Source organism: Stegostoma tigrinum, unplaced genomic scaffold, assembly GCF_030684315.1.
Source record: "Stegostoma tigrinum isolate sSteTig4 unplaced genomic scaffold, sSteTig4.hap1 scaffold_110, whole genome shotgun sequence".
Lineage (NCBI taxonomy): Eukaryota > Metazoa > Chordata > Chondrichthyes > Orectolobiformes > Stegostomatidae > Stegostoma > Stegostoma tigrinum.
In genome coordinates this window covers 891,095-912,116 of record NW_026728061.1, presented here as the reverse complement: position 1 = coordinate 912,116, position 21,022 = coordinate 891,095, and positions in this window count along the sequence as shown.

The following is a 21,022-nucleotide window of genomic DNA, read 5'->3' as shown; positions in this document are numbered from 1 at the left end:
TAAAGAGGAATTGCCCAAAACTAATTGAACTGAAGTTTGGTACTTTGCTCTGGTATGTCCCAGAGAATACATGGAGGTGGGAATAGAGCGTGTGAAAGAGTTGCAGGGTCAGACAGCTCTTCAGTCCAACTAGTCTAAATCAAACATAATCCCAAACTATCCTAGTCCCACCTGCCAGGGCTTGGCCAGGCTTGGAGTGCCAAATTTTCTTTGTTCTTTGATCTTTGTAAGTTCACTTCTAAGTTGTTCCCCTCTGTTAGCTTTGAACTTCGCACTTAACTTTTGGCCAGCCCTCCCCCTGAGAAATGGACCTTGGTTATTCAGAATATTCATGGAATTGAAATTTTATAAACCTCTATCATGTCACCCCTCAGCCTCTGACACTCCAGGGGAAAACCTTTCAAACTATTCGGTCTCTCCCTACAGTTCAAACCCTCCAGTCGAGGAACATCCTTATAAATCTTTTTTCTGCACCCTCTCAAAAACAACAACTTTCTTCCTTTAGCAGAGCCAACCGATATGTGCACAGTATTCTTAAAGAGACCTCAGCAATGTCCTGTACAGGAGCAACATGCCATCCCAACCCCTATACCCAATGTTCTGACTGATTAGGGCAATCATGACAAATGTGTCCTTCCCTACCCTGTCTCACATGCTACTCCACTTTGAAGGAACTATGTGAGTGCACTAAAGGTCTCTTTATTCAGCAACAGTCCCAAGGGCCTCAGATTGACTGTATAAGACCACAAGACGATAAGACATAGGAGTGGAAGTAAGGCCATTCGGCCCATCAAGCCCACTCTGCCTTTTAAATCTGGCTGATGGGCATTTCAACTCCACTTCCCTGCACTCTCCCTGTAGCCCTCGATTCCTTGTGCAATCAAGAACTTGTCGATCTCTGCCTTGAAGGCATCCAATGCCCTGGCCTCCACTGCACTCAGTGGCAATGAATTCCACAAGCCCACCACTCTCTGGCTGAAGAAATTTCTTCTCATTTCAGTTTTAAATTTATCGCCTCTAATTTTATGGCAGCGCCCACGGGTCAAAGATCAAAAAACAAAGAACAAAGAAAGTTACAGCACAGGAACAGGCCCTTCGGCCCTCCAGGCCTACGCCAATCAAGATCCTCTGTTAGCGAGTTTTGAGAAGATTTGTAGCTCAAGTTGAGTTTCTGGATGTGAGTTTGCTCGCTGACCTGGAAGTTTAGTTTTCGGACGTTTCGTCACCATTCTAGGTAACATCATCAGTGAGCCTCCGATGAAGGGCTCGTGTTATGTCCCACTTTGTATTTATCTGTTTAGGTTTCCTTGTGTTGGTGATGCCATTTCCTGTTCTTTTTCTCAGAGGATGGTAGATGGGCTCCAAATCAATGTGTTTGTTGATGGAGTTCTGGTTGGAATGCCATGCTTCGAGGAATTCTCGTGCGTGTCTCTGTTTGGCTTGTCCTAGGTTGGATGTGTTGTCCCACTCAAAGTGGCATCCTTCCTCATCTGTATGTAAGGATACTAGTGATAGTGGGTCATGTCGTGTTGTGGCTTGTTGATGTTCATGTATCCTGGTGGCTAGCTTTCTGCCTGTTTGTCCATTTGATTGTCCATTTGTCCTGTTTGATTTGGACAACACATCCATCCTAGGACAAGCCAAACAGAGACATGCACAAGAATTTCTAGAAACATGGCATTCCAACTGGAACTCCATCAACAAACACATTGATTTGGAGCCAATGGAACCATCCTGTGAGAAAAAGGTCAGGAAATGACATCACCAACACAGGAAATGACATCACCAACCCAAAGAAACCTAAACAGATCAAAAGAAAGCGGGACATAACACCAGCGCTTCATCGGAGGCTCACTGATGATGTTACCTAGAATCGTGATGAAACGTCTGAAAGTTAACCTTCCAGCTCAGCGAGCAAAGTCACATCCAGGAGATCCTCTGTCTAACCTGTCATCTATTTTCTAACGGTCTGGGTCCATTTTCTCCGTGCCCATCCATGTACCTGTCCAAATATATCTTAAAAGACGCTAACGTGTCTGCGTCTACCACATCCGCTGGCAACGCGTTCCAAGAACCCACCACCCTCTGTGTGAAGAACTTTCCATGCATATCTCCCTTAAACTTTCCTCCTCTCACTTTGAACTCATGACCCCTAGTAATTGAATCCCCCACTCTGGGAAAAAAGCTTCTTGCTATCCACCCTGTCTATACCCCTCATGTTTTTGTAGACCTCAATCAGGTCCCGCCTCAATCTCTGTCTCTCTGATGAAAATAATTCTAATCTACTCAACCTCTCTTCATAGCTAGCACCCTTCATACCAGGCAACATCCTGGTGAACCTCCTCTGCACCCTCTCCAAAGCATTCACATTCTTTTGGTAATATGGCGAGCAGAGCTGTACACAGTACTCCAAATGTGGACAAACCAAAGTCCTATACAACTGCAAAATGACCTGCCAACTCTTGGACTCAATACCTCGTCCAATGAAGGAAAGCATGCCATATGCCTTCTTGACCACCCTACTGACCTGCATTGTCACCTTCAGGGAACAATGGACCTGAACACTCAGATCTCTCTGTTCATCAATTTTCCCTTGGACGTTTCCGTTTACTGTATAGTTCGCCCTTGAATTTGATCTTCCAAAACGCATCACCTTGCATTTACCCGGATTGAACTCCATCTGCCATTTATCTGCCCAACTCTCCAGTCTATCTATATTCTGCTGTAATCTCTGACAGTCCCCTTCACTATCTGCTACTTCACCAATCTTAGTGTCATCTGCAAACTTGCTGATCAGACCACCTGCACCATCCTCCAAGTCATTTAAATATATCACAGACAACAGTGGTCCCAGCACAGATCCCTGTGGAACACGACTGGTCACAGGACTCCAGTTTAAGAAATGCCCTTCCACTACAACTCTCTGTCTCCCGTTGCCTAGCCAGTTTTTTATCCATCCAGCGAGCACACACTGGACCTCATGTGACTTCACGTACTCCATCAGCCTGCCATTGGGAACCTTATCAAACGCCTTACTGAAGTCCATGTATATGACATCTACAGCCTTTCCCTCATCAATCAACATTGTCACGCCCTCAAAGCATACTATTAAGTTGGTAAGACATGACGTTCCCTGCGCAAAACCATGTTGCCTATCACTGATATGCCCATTTTCTTCCAAATGGGAATAGATCCTATCCCTCAGTATCTTCTCCAGGAGCTTCCCTACCACTGATGTCAGGCTCACCGGTTGATAATTACCTGGATTATCCTTGCTGATGTTCTTAAACAAGGGGACAACATTACCACGTCTCCAGTCCTCAGGACCTCACCTGTGTCTGAGGATGCTGCAAAGATATCTGTTGAGGCCCGGCCTATTTCCTCTCTCGCTTTCCTCAGCCACCTGGGATAGATACCATCCAGACCAGGGGACTTGTCCAGCTTAATGACTTTTAGGATACCCAAAACTTCCTCCTTCCTGATGTCAACTTGATCTACAGTAAGCAAACATCTATCCCTAACCTCAACATCTGTCATCTCCCTCTACTTGGTGAATACCGATGCAAAATACTCGTTAAGAATGTCACCCATTTTCTCTGAATCAGCACATAACTTTCCTTCTTTGTCCTTAAGTGGGCTAATCCTTTCTCCAGTTACCCTCTTGCTCTTTATATATGAATAAAAGGCTTTGGGATTTTCCTTAACCATGTTTGCCAGCAATATCTCATGACCTCTCGTAGCCCTCTTAATCTTTCATTTCAGATTTGCTCTGCATTCCCGATATTCGTGCAAAGCTTTGTCAGTCTTCAGTCACCAAGACCTCAAGTATGCTTCCTTTTTTCCTCTTGGCTAGTCTCACAATTTCAACTGTCATCCATGGTTCCTTCATCTTGCCATTTCTATTCCTCATTTTCACAGGAACATGTCTCTCCTGCACGCTCATCAACTTCTCCTTAAAAGCCTCCCACACACCAAATGTGGATTTACCTTCAAACAGTTTCTCCCAATCTACATTCCTCACATCCTCCGGAAACTTGGTATAGTCAGCCTTCTCCCAGTTTAGTACTCTTCCTTTAGGACCACTCCCATCCTTGTCCATGCGGATTGTAAAACTTACGGAATTGTGGTCGCTATTTCCAAAGTAGTCCCCTACTGTAATATCAACACCTGGCCGGGTTCATTCCCCAGCACCAGGTCCAGTATGGTACCTTCCCGAGTTGGACTACATACGCACTGCTCTAGAAAACCCTCCTGGACACACCTTACAAATTCTGCTCCATCTTGACCCCTAACACTGAGTGAATCCCAGTCAATGTTGGGAAAATTAAAACCTCCCATCACCACCACCCTGTTTCTCCTACACCTTTCCATTTTCTGTTTACATATTTGTACCTCTATCTCACGCTCACTGTTGGGAGACCTGTAGTACAGCCCCAACATTGTTACTGCATCCTTCCTATTTCTGAATTCTACCAATATTGCTTCATTGCTTGAGTCCTCCATGGGGCCCTCCTTCAGTACGGCTGTGTTATCATCTTTGACAAGTACTGCAACTCCTCCACCCCTTTTTCCTCCCTCTCTAACCCCACTGAAGCATCGATATCCTGGGACAACTAGTTGCCAATCATACTCTTCCCTCAACCAAGCCTCAGTAATAGCAATAACATCATACTTCCAGGTACTGATCCAAGCCCTAAGCTCATCTGCCTTATCAACTACACTTCTCGCATTGAAACAAATGCACCTCAGAGCACCTGTCCCTTTGTGTTCATCATCTGCTTCCCGACTACTATTCCCTTTAGTCACACTGACTCCATTAACTATTACCCTGCAGGCTTTCGTTCCTACGTCTTTTCTATCCAATATGTGGTTCCCATCCCCCTGCCACATTAGTTTAAACTCTCCCCCACAGCATTAGCAAAAGTACCCCCAAAGACATAGGTTCCAGTATGGCTCAGCTGTAGACCATCCTATTTGTAATAGTTCCACGTTTCCCAGAACCAGTTCCAATGTTCCAAAAATCTGAACCCCTCCCTCCTATACCATCTCTCAAGCCACGCATCCATCCTAGCTATTCTTTCATTTCTGCACTGACGAGCACGTTGCACTGGTAGCAATCCTGAGATTACTACCTTTGAGGTCCTACTTTTTAACTTGGCTCTTAACTCCCTAAATTCTGCTTGTTGGACCTCATCCCGTTTTCTGCCTATATCGTTGGTACCTATATGCGCCACGACAACTGGCTGTTCGCCCTCCCCCTTCAGAATGCTCTGCAGCAGATCGGAGACATCCCTGACCCGTGCACCTGGGAGGTAACATACCATTCGGGAGTCCCGTTTTCGACCGCAGAACCGCCTATCTATTCCCCTTACAATTGAATCCCCAATGGCTATCACCCTTCCACTCCTTTTCCTGCCCATATAAATGAACACGGCCCCCGCTCGAGGTAAGCTTTTTAAAGTGGGAATAAAAAACATTACCTTCCCGGAAGCCTCCTGGCGCTCTCTCTGTCTGGCTCTCGCTCTCCTCCCGCCCGACAGAAACAACTTAGTCTCCCCTAGTCTCCAGCCTAACAGAAACAACTTCCTAGCGTCCACCCCTTCTAAGCCATCCATTATTTTGTCAGTTTCTATTGGGTCTCCCCTCACCCTTCTAAACTCTAATGAGTACAATCCCAGGATCCTTCGCCGTTCATCATACATTAAACGTACCATTCCAGGGATCATCCGTGTGAATCTCCGCTGAACATGCTCCAGCGCTAGCATGTCCTTTCTGAGGTGTGGGGCCCAAAGACCTGCCCGGCTTTACTCTACCAAACGCAAAACCTGTCATTTATCGAGATTAAACTCCATCAGCCACACATTGGCCCATTTGATCAATGTCCCTTTGCGCTCTGAGATAGACTTCACCACAGTCCACTGCACCACTTTTTGATGTCATGTGTAAACTTACTAACCATGTCTCTGACATTCACACCCAAACCCTTTATATTAATGATGGAAAGCAGTGAACTCAACACTGATACTTGCGGCACACCGCTGGTCACTGGTCTCCAGTCTGTAAAACAATCCTCTGCCTTCAAGCCAATTTTGAATTCAAATATCTAGCTCCCCTGGATCCCATGTGATTACCCATTACTAATCTGTCTACCATTCGGAACATTATGGAACACCTTCCTGAAGCCGAATTTGAAAATGTCTGCCACACTGCCTTCATCAACCTTCTTTATCACCTCTTCAAAATAATCGAGTCAGTGAGATGTGATTTACACTGCACAAAGCAATGTTTACCATCTCTATTCACTTCTTGACTTTCCAAATGCATGTAATTCCTATCCCTCAGAATCCCCTCCAACAACTTATACAGATCTCATGTCAGGCTTACTGGTCTCTGGTGCACTGGCTGGCCGGATCACTGTTTCCTTTTCTAGTCCCACCTCTCCCCTGATCACTGCAAATTTTAAATGTAACCAGGTTGGTGATGTGGCTGATAATATAGGTCTCAGACTGGGTCAGGGTCAGTGGAAGGAAAGAGTCAGACAGTTTTCTTTAATCTGCTAAAATTCCACATTTATAACCAAACCAATTTTACTCAAATGATGATGCCAAGAAGAAAGACACACACACACACACACACACACACACACACACACACACACGTATATTTGATGACAAGCTGAAATATTAATTTGAAAGAACTTTATCCACATAACAGTTGAACTCATGATAAAAAGAAAATGTGAGAGATTGTCCCAACTCTTATTCTGCTTCCAAATTTATTCTGCTCGCACAAGTTTTTGGCAATGGGATTATTTCCTGGAACTGTTAGATTTGGCTGAATTCCCTTTGCTACAGGCAGTGGGAGATGCCAATTAATCATCATCATGAATCCTCCATGAGTGGTAAAGATGATTGGTGCGTTTTCAGCTCTCATACATTGATGCGATGAGGAACAAGGAAATAGAGAGGGAGCGATAGGCTGTTGCTTTTCAGGCAGGTTGCGTTTCTTTTCCCCTCTCTGAGTTGAATCGTGCAATAATGCTATGCAACCCGCAACATGAACATGTGAGGTCCTCTTGAACATTGTCGGAGCTATTAGTTTCCATCACATTCCCTGCTCCATGTTGACGCATCATTGCTGCTGTCATACACAGACTCATTTCCTGAGCAACAAAAGGGCCTACTTGATTGAAAGACATGTTTGTATGTGCCTGCATAATTTAAAAATAACAAGTCTTGTGGTCTTCACAACATCTATATTAAAATGAATGTGTCTTACTCCTAAGGAAATACAGAAATTCGTGGAAAAGGTCAGCAGCCTGGCAGCATCTGTGAAGAGAAATTAGAATTAATGTTTCAGGTCAAGTGAACCTTCCTCAGAATCTGTTTTATTTTTTAAATTATTTCCCCAGTTGTGTTCTCCCAATCAAGACAAATTATCCGTCAGGCATTCACGATTTACAGTCTCCTCAAGTTCTTATATAGTCAAGAATATTTCTGGTTCTCAGAACTAAACTGTTAATCCTCCATAACATAATGCCTTCATCAGAGGACAGTGTATAAAGAACCATCTTTGAAAAGTTTCAAAGGCCATTGTGATTTTTTTTTAGTTTCAGGCATCATACCTACAGGCAGAGCATGAGATGGATTCTCAGCAATGCCCTGTACAGAAGCAGAGAAACATGCCTAACATCATACCCAGCACCCTTTTCAAGAAACAGCACTATTCCATTTACTTTCCAAATCACTTGCGACATCTTCAGACTAACTTTATATGATTTCTGTACCAGGACAAACAAATCACTCAGTAGCACCGATCTCTGCATTACTTCTCCAGTCATATAATTTACTGGTGTTTTATCCTTTCCCCAAAACACAAATGTCCCACAATCCACACTGTACTGTTTTATTTGCATTGCTGGAAGTTTGCTCCCAAACAACCCCTGTCTACACACCAGTGTAGATCGCCTCCCTCCACTTGTCATCTTATTGGGTGACTATAATGCTGTACTAGCACATTGAGCTCCAATCCTATCAGCCCTCATCAACATCATTAATCTGGATTGTAAACTGTTGATGAACTCACAACATTTCTTGAGGAATTCCATTAGTCGCTGCTTTCCAACCTGAAACTAAATAATTATCTATATTCTGCATTTCTTGTTAGTGAACCAGTACTCGCTGTGAAGCAGCTGGGAAAGGTTGCAGGGCCTCTCCTGTGGTGTGTAGCTGGTTGTCGAGAAGTATCTGAGCTCAGCAACACACCATTAGGGCCATCTGTTGTCAGATCATCAGGTAGAGGTTGTACTGTCAATGATTTTGATCCTTCAGTGTTTAAAAAACAAGCACAGGATATAGACTGACATTTGAGTAGAATGCTGTAAGATCAGAAATGCTGTCTTTTAGATGCAGCAATAAATCTAGTCTGCCCTCTCAATCAGGTGTTCAATTTTCTCCAGAAATATATCGAGGAGAAGGGGAGGTTTCCTATCAGTCTGGTTAACATCTGTCCCTTTAAGAACATCACAAATACAGATAAGCTTATGGTTAATTTCATTTTTGGCTGTGGGTGCTGTGTGGAAACATTGCCACAATTGGTACACAATAAAATAAAATATCGTTGACGTGTGACCTTACAGACGTTTGCAAAGTCATAAGGGACACAGGAGTGTAAACAGCCAAGGTCTTTTTCCCCGGGTTGGGAGAGTCCAAAACGAGAGGGCACAGCGTTAAGGAGAGAGGGGAAAGGTTTAAAACGGACTTAAGGGGCAACATTTTCATGCAGAGGGTGATGTGTTTATGGGATGAGCTGCCAGAGGAAGTGGTGGAGGCTGGTACAATTACAACATTTAAATGGCATCAGGATGGGTATATGATTCGGAATGGTTTAGAGAGGAATGTACCAAATGCTGGCAAATGGGCCCAGATTTATTTCGGATATCTGGATGGCGTGGATGAGTTGGGCCGAAGGGTCTGTTTTCATGCTGTCTATCTCTGTGTCTCTATGATAACAACCATGACTGTTTGAATGGGGACATCCTTTTCCTCTGCAACAGCTTTGAAGGGAGGAGTGAGACAACAACACACAGGATGTGAGCTGCAGTTGGCCAGTTGGACCCTCGAGCCTGCTGCTTAATTTAGAAAGATCATGGCTGATCTGTTTGTGGCTGAACACACTTTTCCTGTTTATTCCCAATAATGGACTCTCTTGTCCGTTAAAAGGTCAGTTGAGCTCCGCCTTGAATATCTTCACTAACCCAGTGTTCACTATTCCCTGGGGATGAGAACACCACAGACAGCACAATGTTAAAGAGAAAGATATATTCGTACCTCAGTCTTAATTGGGAGACTCCTTAAAGTGCGTCAGCCACACAGCAAATTACCTTCTCTAAATATTCCCGATACCTTCAGACCGGACAGTATAAGAAATTGGAGCAGAATTTGCCATCTGGCCCATTGAGTCTGCTCTGCTGTTCAATTATGCTTGACATATTTCTCAAAACAATTCCCTTGCCTTCTCACCATAACCCTTGGCCTGCTTATTCATCAGAATGTATCTGTCTCCACGGCTGTGTGCATGTGTGCAAGTGCGCGCGCGTGTGCGTGTGCGTGTCCATGTGTGTGTGTGTGTGTGTGTGTGTGTGTGTGTGTGTGTGTCTTTCTGCTTTATGACAGGAGACAGGGTGTTCATGGAGGATTGTCCTTCAGACGGGAAGCCTGTGGTTTGTGGTGATCCACAGGGGTCAGTGCTAGATTTACTTTTGGTTGTCATTTAAATGAATGATTCAGATGAAAATTATAGAAGGCAAGGTTAGCAAGTTTACGGATGACACTGAGATTATATGAACCATGGACAGACAAGGTTATCCAAGATTACAAAGAGATCCCGAGCAAATGAATGAATCATAAAGATGCACAGTATGGGAACAAATCCCTTGGTCCACATGTCCATGCTGCCCAGGTAGCCGAAATTAATCTCATCCCATTTGCCAGCGTTTGGCCTACATTCCTCTGGACCCTTCCAATACATATACCCATCCTTTGAAATGGTGTTTTCACAAGCCTCCAGCACTTTATCTGGAAGTTCATTCGTATGGTTTTTTAAATCTTTCCCGTTGTTCCATAAACCTGTGCCTTCTAATGTTTGACTCCCCATACTCTAGAAAAAGACCCTGACTATTCACCCTATCTATGCCCTTCATGTTTTTATAAACATATATCAGATGCACATTTTACTCCAATCAACACGAATGGTTGTGCTTTCTGTTATCCCGGGCCTGAATTCTGAAATTCAACACTGGTCCTTCTCAATCAAGCCACAATTCTGGAAAAAATTTCACCAACTTGTTTAGACATTTTATGAAACACTGCTGGGGGATTTGAATTGAGGCCTCTGGTCCAAAGGTGAAGGCCACCACACTGCAATGGCCCCTGAATCTACAATATGACTGTCCCGTATATTTGCTCATCAACCTGTTCTGACAGGCTGTGACACACCTCTGTGGCTGGCAGGAGTTGTATCCAGAACTTCTGGTCCAGAGCCAGTGACATTATCATAGATTCAGAGATTGGAATTGAATCAGACCTCTGGCACAGGCATTGGTGCTACCCATTACACAAGACCAAAGTCATGCCCAGATTTTGAGTCACATTTTACGTGCCAAATTTCAGCTGAATTTGAATTTATCAAATTCTGGTTAAATTTACTGAATTACACAGGGAAGATTTTTCAGTGTTGAACAAATGCAAGGTACTTGCCTCAACGAGAGGATGTTGAGGGAATGTGCTGCGTCATTTAGATAAACTATTAGCATCTTTAATTGCTTGGCTATGATTTCCAGCTTAAATGGTTATTATCTGAAATCCTCCCTCTACTGACCCCTTCTCCCACCGCCAGCACACCCCCTCCTTCTGGACACCATTCCCAGGCCTCCTACCCTCCCTCGAATTCTTCATCTCCAACTGCCATTGAGACATCAATTGCCTCAACCTCTCCACCCCTCTCACCCATTCCAACCTCAGCCCTGCAGAACATACAGCCCTCCGCTCCCTTGTCTCCAACCCTCACCTCACTATAAAACCCACGGACAAGGGAAGCACATTTGTAGAATGGCACACAGACCTCGACATTGCTGAGACCAGATGCCAGCTCTCTGACACCTCCATCTACTGACTCCTTGATCATGACCCCACCCCTGACCACCAATACATCATCTCCCAGACCATCCTCAACCTCATCACCTCAGATGACCTCCCACTCACAGCCTCCAACCTCATTGTTCCCTAATCCTGCACCGCCCGCTTCTATCTCCTTCCCAAAATCCACAAACCTGTCGGCCCTGGTCAACCCATTGTCTCTGCCTGCTCCTGCCCCACCGAAATTATCTCCAACTATCAGGACTCCATTTTCCCCGCCTTGGTCCAGCTAATCCCCACCAATGTCCATGATACCACCCACGCCCTCCAACTCCTCCAGAACTTCCAATTTCCTGGTCCCCAACACCTCATCGTCACCATGGACCTCCAATCCCTGTATACTTGTAATCCCCAAACAGATGACCTAACGGACCTCTGCTTCTTCCTGTCCCCCAGGCCCGACCAGTCCCCCTTCACTGACACCCTTGTCCGCTTAGCTGAACTCGTCTTCACCATTAATAACTTCTCCTTCAAGTCCTTCCACTTCCTACAGACAAAAGGGTTGGCCGTAGGACCGGCATGGGCCCAAGTTATGCCTGCCTCTTTGTATGTTACATAGAACAATCCCTTTTCCAAAGCTACGCTGGCCTTAAACCCCACCTCTTCCTCCGTTATATTGATAACTGTATCGGTCCCACCTCATGCTCCCACCAGGAGCTCAAACAGTTCATCCACTTCACCAACATCTTCCATCCCAACTTTGAGTTTCCCTGGACCATGTGTGATACATCTCTCTCCTTCCTGGGCCTCTGTGTTTCCATCTCTGGAAACCACCTGGAAAACAATATCCATTTCAAGCCTACCAACTCCCACAGCTACCTTGAATACACGTCTTCCCACCCACCTTCCTGCAAAAATATTATTCTCTATTCCCAATTCCTTCGCCTCCTCTGCATCTGTTCCTGAGATGAGGATTTCCACTTGCAGTCATCCCAGATGTCTTCATTTTTCAAGGGTTGCAACTCCCCCTCCACAGTGGTTGAAAATACCCTCGAACGCATCTCTCATGTTTTCTGCAACTCATCCCTCACACCCCCTCCCCTCGATAAAACCAAAAGAGAATCCTCTCATCCTGAGGCACCCCATGCGCCCCGACCACCCCCACCAACCTCCGGATCCAACACATCATCTTACAGCACCTGTGCCGTCTGCAATCTGATCCCACCACCAAAGACATTTCCCCCTCGCCACTCTTCCCTGCTTTCTGGAGGGACCACTTTCTCCATGAATCTCTTGTCCGCTCTACACTCCCCTCCAGCTCCACGTCACCCGGATCTTTTCCCTGCAACTGCGAGAAGTGCAGAACCTGCCCCTACCCCACCACCCCATACCCTCCAACCCAGGCCGCAGGAAAACCTTCCACATCAAACAGATGTTCACCTGCACATCTGCTGATGTATATTGTATCCCCTGTTCCTGATGTGGCCTCCTCTTCATTGGGGAAAACAAGCAGAGCCTTTGAGACCGCTTTGTGGAACATCTACGCTCCACACCCTGGATATCATGTCCATCCTGGGCCTCATCCAATGTCATAATGATACCACCCAAAGGCTGCAGGAACAGGACCTCATATTTTGCTTTTGAACCCTGCAGCCTCATGGTATCAATGTGGACTTCACAAGCTTCAAAATCTCCCGACCCCCAAATGCATCCCAAAACCAGCCCAGCTCATCCCTGACTCAGTGACCTGTCCATCCTTTCTCCCACTGATCCACTCCTCCCACCTCAACCCCCGCCCCTACCTCCTACCAACCAGTCTCATCCCTGTCTCCTTGACCTGTCCGGCTTCCCTTGACTGACCAACCTCCACCCTAACTCCCCGCCTACGCTCACCTTTACTGGCTCCATCCCAGCTTCCTTGACCTGTCTGTCTCCTCTCCACCTATCTGTTCGTTTATCCATCTTCCATCCGCCTCTCCCTCTCCCTCTCTATTTATTCCAGAATCCCCTTCTCCTCCCCCATTTCTGAAGAAGTGTCCAGACCCGAAATGTCAGCTTTCCTGCTCCTCTGATGCTGCTTGGCCTGCTGTGTTCCTCCAGCTCGATACTTTGTTATCTCAGATTCTCCAGCAGCAGCAGTTCCTACTATATCTGGAGACTGCAATGTTCGGGAAAGAAATTCTGCAGACATGTTCTGCACTATGAAGAATCTCGATTAGACATTACTGAACACCAGACATGACAAAAGAGTGTAATTTCCAACCCCAAAAGATCATATTGCAGATCACTATTTCCCACCTCTAAGGTGTGAATGCTCTCATCTTAAAAGCATTAAATGTTACACAGCAACAAATTATATTCTAGGATCAAAAACTAAGTTGCTGGAAAAGCTCAGCAGATCTGGCGGCATCTTTTTAGGAAAAAAAAAGTCAATGTTTGGGGTTCAGTGACCCTTCCTCAGAATTGTTTGTGGCTGAGAAAATGTCAGTTTATATGCTGAAAATAGGGAGGTGGGTGGGGTAGAGAGTAACCGAGATGCTAGGGCCCAAAGAGAGAGAAAGAAGTTGGACAGACAAAGGAGTTAATAACGATCAGGCTGGGAGGGTGAGTAGTTGCTCACAGGGACTGTTAGTGACTAACAACAGGGAGTGTGTAATGGCAGGTTGTGTGGTAACAAGGCCTGGTGTGTGCAGTGGGGTGTGGGACATGGGAGAGTTTAGCCCCTAAAATTATTGAACTCAATACTGAGTCCGGAGTGCTGCAGGGTCCCCAAGTGGAAAATGAGGTGTAGTTCCTCCAGCTTGCTTTGGGCACCACTGTAACACTGCAGCGAGACAGAGATGTTGGCCAGGGAGCAGGGTGGTGCATTAAAGTGGCAGGCAACAGGCAGTTCAGAGACTTTTTTTTACAAGTCGCGCATAGATGTTCTACCTCGCATTCACCAAGTCTTCACTTCATTTCCCAATGTAGAGGAGACCACATTGTGAGCAGCGAATGCAGTCGACTAGATTCTGGGAAGTGCGGGTGAAGTGTTGCTTCACCTGGAAGGTATGTTTGGGCCCTTGGATACTGGGGAGGGAGGGGGTAAATGGGCAGGTGTAGCACCTTCACCGGTTACAGGGGAAGGGCCGTAGGGCTGTGGGGAATTGTTGGGGGTGAAGGAAGTGTGTAACAGGGTGTCCCAGAGAGAACAGTCCCTGCGGAAGGCAGGCCTGTAATGCTGCTTGGCCTGCTGTGTTCATCCAGCTTCACACTTTGTTATCAAGGGAGAGGTGGTCTGGTGGTGGCATCTCACTGAAAGTGGCAGAAGTGGCGTCTGATGATCTTCTGGATGTGGATGCTGTTGGGATGGTTGGTGAGGCTAAGGGGAACCCTATCACTGTTGCGGGAGGAAGGAGAAGGAGTGAGGGGAGAAGTGTGCGAGATGGATCAGACCTGGTTGAGGGCCCTGTCAACAAAGGAGCTGGGGAATCCTCAGTTGAGGAGGAAGGTGGACTTGTCGGAGGCTCTCTTGTTGAAGTTAGCCTCATCTGAACATATGTGCTGGAAACGGAGGAACTGAGAGAATGAGATGGAGGGAGTCTTTGCGAAAATAAAGACCGGAGTTTGTAGGCCTTCTGGAGCTGGGAGGGTCTTTCAAAACATGTCAGGGTTGTGTGGGGGTGCAGTGGGAATATCACTCACTGGGCTGTGGTGTGGCAGATTGTGTTTAATTTGCATAAATGCAAGACATTTACAGGATTTTACAGGAAGGAGGGTGTGAGGACATATAGCCCAGGTAGCTGTGGGAGACAGTGGATTTGTAATGAATATTAGTGGCCAGTCTATCCCAGAAATGGAAACAGAAATGTTGAAGAAGGGAAGGTCAGAGATAGACCAGGTGAAAGTTTGGGCAGGGTGGAAGTTGGAAGCAAAATATGTGAAGCTTTCCAATTCCAGACGAGAGAGAGAAGCAGTACTGATAATATCTCAGATTCTCCAGTATCTGCAGTTCCTACTATCTCCGATGATATCATTGATACAGTGGAGAAAGAGCTGTGGGTGGAGGAGGGTAGCAGAATAGGACTGGGAAAAGGAATGTTCCACGTACCCAATGAAGAGACAGGCATAACTAGGGCCCATCTGGGTGCCCATTGGCAAACTCTCTACCCTGAAGAAAATGAATCTCCCCATCACAGGCTGGTCTGCAATCCACACTCCCACCACCACCACCCCACGCCTCCTGCTGCCCGCACAAGGCAAACCAAGCTCAGGGTCTTTGCGAAAATAAAGGCAGGAGTTTGAAGGCCTTCTGGAGATGGGAGGGTCTTTCAAAACATGTCAGGGTTGTGTGGGGGGTGGGAATATCTCTCACTGGGCTGTGGTGTGGCAGATTGTGTTTAATTTGCATAAATGCAAGACATTGCTTTTGGTAAAACAAACAAGGGCAGGACTTATACAATTTAAATTAGGGCCTTTGGTAGTGTTGCAGAACAGAGACTCGGCCATCAGGTATAACTCTTTGAAGTCTGTGTCACATATAGACAGGCTGGTTAAGAAGGCATTTAGTTCGTTACCTTCTTTGCTCAGACCTTTGAGTTTGGGAGTTGGGATGTCATTTTCACATTGTACAGGATGTAGGTGAGGCATCTTCTGATGTACTGTGTCCAGTTCTGGTCGCACTGTTATAGGAAGGATAATATTAATCTGGAGAGGGAACAGCAGAGATTTACCAGGATGTCGGTGGGAATGGATGGTTTGAGATATAAGGATTAGATTAGATTCCCTACGGTGTGGAAACAGGCCCTTTGGCACAACCAGTCCACACCACCCCTTGAAGCATCACACCCAGACCCATCCCCCTATAACCCACACACTCCTGAACACTACGGGCAATTTAGCATGGCCAATCCAACTAGCCTGCACATCTTTGGACTGTGGGAGGAAACCGAAGCACCCGGAGGAAACTCACGCAGACATGGGGAGAACGTGCAAACTCTGCACAGACAGTTGCCCGAGGCTGGAATTGAACCCAGGTCCCTGGTGCTGTGAGGCTGCAGTGCTAACCACTGAGCCACTGTGCTGCCTGTGCCAGGACAAGGGGTGCCATGGGTGTCACTGCCAGAGAGAGATGGTCTGGAATTGGTTTAAATATGAACAAATGGGATGGTTTGGATATATAGATAGAGAGGGGGAGATAGAGAGACAGTGCCATGGAAGGATGTGATCGCAAGTTTCAGAATGCTGACATGTAGACATACTCCCTTACACCGAAAACACTGCATGGGCCCAACACTGTCGCCTGATTCAATTCGGATACATCACCACTTCAGAGTGTTTTCAGAGGCTGGATAGGCTGGGACTTTACTGACTTATGCACAGGGAGGATAAGGGGTGACCTGATTGAGGCTTTTAAATCATGAGGTGCACAAATAAGTTGAATGTCGGTTACCTTTTCTTGGGGATGGAGGATTTCAAGACTGTGGGGATGTTTCAAATTTTGAGGATCAAACATTTTAAAAGAGACATGAGGGGCAATTATTTTACAGAGAGTCGTTCACGTACGGGATAAAATTCCACAGGAAATGGTGGAAGTGAGTGCAGTTACAGCGTTTAAAAGACATTTAGATAAGTACATGAGGAAGAAATCAGTTTGGATGGTGTCGTGCGCTGCTGCCCTCCCAGTCCCTCTCTGAACAAATCCCTGATGGTGCCCATCCCCTGCTGCTGCCTGTGCAGTGGTGTGTGAGGCCAGCAGAGGGAGGCATTGCATCACATCAAACAGCACAGAGACTGTCAGAGATAATAAAATGTGAGGCTGGATGAACACAGCAGGACAAGCAGCATCTCAGGAGCACAAAAGCTGGCGTTTCGGGCCTAGACCCTTCATCAGAGAGGGGGATGGGGTGAGGATTCTGAAATAAATAGGGAGGGAGGGGGATGCGGACCGAAGGTGGAGAGAAAAGAAGATAGGTGGAGAGGAGAGTTTTGGTGGGGAGGCATGGAGGGATTAGGTCAGTCCAGGGAAGATGGACAGGTCAAGGGGGTGGGATGAGGTTAGTAGGTAGGAGATGGAGGTGCGGCTTGGGGTGGGAGGAAGGGATGGGTGAGAGGAAGAACAGGTTAGGGAGGCAGAGACAAGCTGGGCTGGTTGTGTGATACACTGGGGGAAGGGGAAGAGCTCGGCTGGTTGTGTGGTGCAGTGGCGGGAGGGGACGAACTGGGCTGGTTTTGGGATGCGGTGGGGGAAGGGGAGATTTTGAAGCTGGTGAAGTCCACATTGATACCATTGAGCTGCAGGGTTCCCAGGCGGAATATGAGTTGCTGTTCCTGCAACCTTCGGGTGGCATCATTGTGGCACTGCAGGAGGCCCATGATGGACATGTCATCTAAAGATTGGGAGGCAGAGTGGAAACGGTTCATGACTGGGAGGTGCAGTTGTTTATTGTGAACTGAGCGGACGTGTTCTGCAAAGCGGTCCCCATGCCCCCGCTTCGTTTCCCCAATGTAGAGGAAGCCGCACCGGGTACAGTGGATGCAGTATACCCCATTGGCAGATGTGCAGGTGAAGCTCTGCTTAATATGGAAAGTCATCTTGGGGACTGGGATATGGGTGAGGGAGGAGTTGTGGGGGCAAGCGTAGCATTTCCTGCAGTTGCAGGGGAAGGTGCTGGGTGTGTTGGGGTTGGAGGGGAGTGCGGAGCGAACAAGGGAGTCACAGAGAGAGTGGTCTCTCCAGAAAGCAGACAAGGGTCGGGATGGAAAAATGTCTTGGGTGGTGGGGTCGGATTGCAGATGGCGGAAGTGTCGGAGGATGATGCGTTGTATCCGGAGGTTGGCGGGGTGGTGTGTGAGAACGAGGGGGATCCTTGTTGGGCGGTTGTGGCGGGGGCGGGGTGTGAGGGATGTGTCCCGGGAAATGCAGGAGATGCGGTCAAGGGCGTTCTCAACCACTGTGGAGGGAAAGTTGCGGTCCTTGAAGAACTTGGACATCTGGGATGTGCGGGAGTGGAAAGCCTCATCGTGGGAGCAGATGCGGCGGTGGCGAAGGAATTGGGAATGGGGGATGGAATTTTTGCAGGAGGGTGAGTCGGAAGAGATGTATTCTAGGTAGCTGTGGGAGTCGGTGGGCTTGAAATGGACATCAGTTACAAGCTGAGATGGAGACTGAGAGGCCCAGGAAGGTGAGGGATGTGATGGAGATGGCCCAGGTGAACTAAAGGTTGGGGTGGAAGGTGTAGGTGAAATGGATGAACTGTTCGAGCTCCTCTGGGGAGCAAGAGGTGGCGCCGATACAGTCATCAATGTAACGCCGGAGGAAGAGGTGGGGTTTGGGGCCTGTGTAGGTGCGGAAGAGGGGCTGTTCCACGTAACCTACAAAGAGGCAGGCATAGCTGGGGCCCATGCGGGTGCCCATGGCCACCCACTTTGTCTGTCGGAAGTGGGAGGAATGGAAAGAGAAGTTGTTGAGGGTGAGGACGAGTTCAGCGAGGCCGATGAGGGTGTCGGTGGAGGGGGACTGGTCGGGCCTGCAGGACAGGAAGAAGCGGAGGGCCTTGAGTCCATCTGCGTGCAGAATACAGGTGTAGACGGAGTGGACATCCATGGTGAAAATGAAGTGTTTGGTGCCAGGGAATTGGAAGTTCTGAAGGAGGTAGAGGGCATGGGTAGTGTCACGGACGCAGGTAGGGAGTTCCTGGACCAAAGGGGAGAAAATGGATTCCAGATAGGTGGCGATGAGTTTGGTGGGGCAGGAACAGGCTGAGACAATGTGTCGACCAGGGCAGGCAAGTTTGTGGATTGTTTGGACATAGAGCAGTTTTTCCACCGCCTTCGCCTCCACGCTTACTTCTTCAACCGGGAACCTAACCCTCCCTCCACTGATCCCTTCACCCGCTTCCAACACAAGTCCTCCTCCTGAACACCACCCCTAGGCCTCCTACACTCCCTTGACCTCTTCGTCTCCAACTGCCATCGAGACATTAACCGCCTCAACCACTCCACCCCTCTCACACACTCCAACCTCTCCCCTACAGAACGGGCAGCCCTCCGCTCCCTCTGCTCCAACCCCAACCTCGCCATCAAACCCGCAGACAAGGGTGGCGCAGTGGTAGTATGGCGCACTGACCTCTACGTCGCCAAGGCCGAACGCCAACTCTCCAACACCTCCTAAAACCGCCCCCTTCATCATGACCCCACCAACGAGCAACAAACCATCATCTCCAACACCATTCATGACCTCATCACCTCAGGGGACCTCCCACCCACAGCCTCCAACCTTATTATTCCCCAACCCCGCATGGGCCATTTCTATCTCCTTCCCAAAGTCCACAAACCTGCTTGTAACTGATGTCCATTTCAAGCCCATCGACTCCCACAGCTACCTAGAATACACCTCCTCCCACCCACCCTCCTGCAAAAATTCCATCCCCTTTTCCCAATTCCTCCACCTCCGCTGCATCTGCTCCCACGATGAGGCATTCCACTCCCGCACATCCCAAATGTCCCAGTTCTTCAAGGACCACAACTTTCCCCCCACAGTGTTCGAGAACGCCCTTGACCGCGTCTCCTGCACTTCCCACAACACATCCCTCACAACCTGTCCCCGCCACAACCGCCCAACGAGGATCCCCCTCGTTCTCACACACCACCCCACCAACCTCCGGATACAACGCATCATCCTCCGACACTTCCGCCATCTACAATCCGACCCCACCAGCCAAGGCATTTTTCCATCCCCACCCTTGTCTGCTTTCCGGAGAGACCACTCTCTCCGCGACTCCCTTGTTCGCTCCACACTGCCCTCCAACCCGACCACACCCAGCACCTTCCCCTGCAACAGCAGGAAATGCTACACTTTGCCCCCAGACCTCCTCCCTCACCCCTATCCCAGGCCCCAAGATGACGTTCGATATAACCTCCCCACCGATAGTCTCCTCTCCACCTATCTTCTTTTCTCTACATCTTCGGTCCGCCTCCCCCTCTCTCCCTATTTATTCCAGAACCCTCTCCCCATCCCCGTCTCTGATGAAGGGTCTAGGCCCGAAACGTCAGCTTTTGTGCTCCTGAGATGCTGCTTGGCCTGCTGTGTTCATGCAGCTTCATACTTTATTATCTTGGATTCTCCAGCATCTGCAGTTCCCATTATCTCAGAGACTGTCAGACCTGCCCCACACAGAGACACACAGATACATACACAAATACACCGATACTTACACAAATAAGGGGAACCTATCAGAATTTCCCTGGTTCTGTGTTTTGCTAATAACTGCATTCATTCCATTTGGTGTGTGTTGGGATTACTGTTATTCCGTGGACAGCATTTCATTATTTGAGTCACTCCATGAGAGTACATCAGTTATTGCTCTCTCCAGTGAGTGTGACAGTGTTTCAGTTGTTCCATGGGGACTGTGACTCTGTGAGATTTTCAGTGCTTGATTATTGAAGATGTAAGGACAATTTGGGAGACTAGTAAATATTATAGGTTCGTTTCAGTATCTGAGCTGTCTGAAGGAGGAGGTGTAGGAGGGAGACTCCGTGCTCCCTTCCTGGGAGCTGGTGGAGACGATGTGCAGTGAGCTCACCCTCCTGCCCACCGAGACCATGGGAATTCCATTTGTACCGGCTCGATACAAAAGAGAGATGGCATCAGGGGAACGGTTTCTAAGCTGTGCCAGGTGGAAATGGAACTGACAGTGGGGTTAAAGTGAGAATTACCCTTCACTGAACATTGCTCCTTACTCGGTTGGTGGGACGTGTATATTGTGGAATCTCCACACGAGTCGTCCTGGTTCTCTCTGGCTCATTCCAGGGCCCTCCCCATGCGGCGGGGGAAGGTGGGTGAGGGAACTGATGTGGGGAACACCACTGCCCTGCTTGGCCTTTTCTGTCCTATTCCAGGCTGTTCC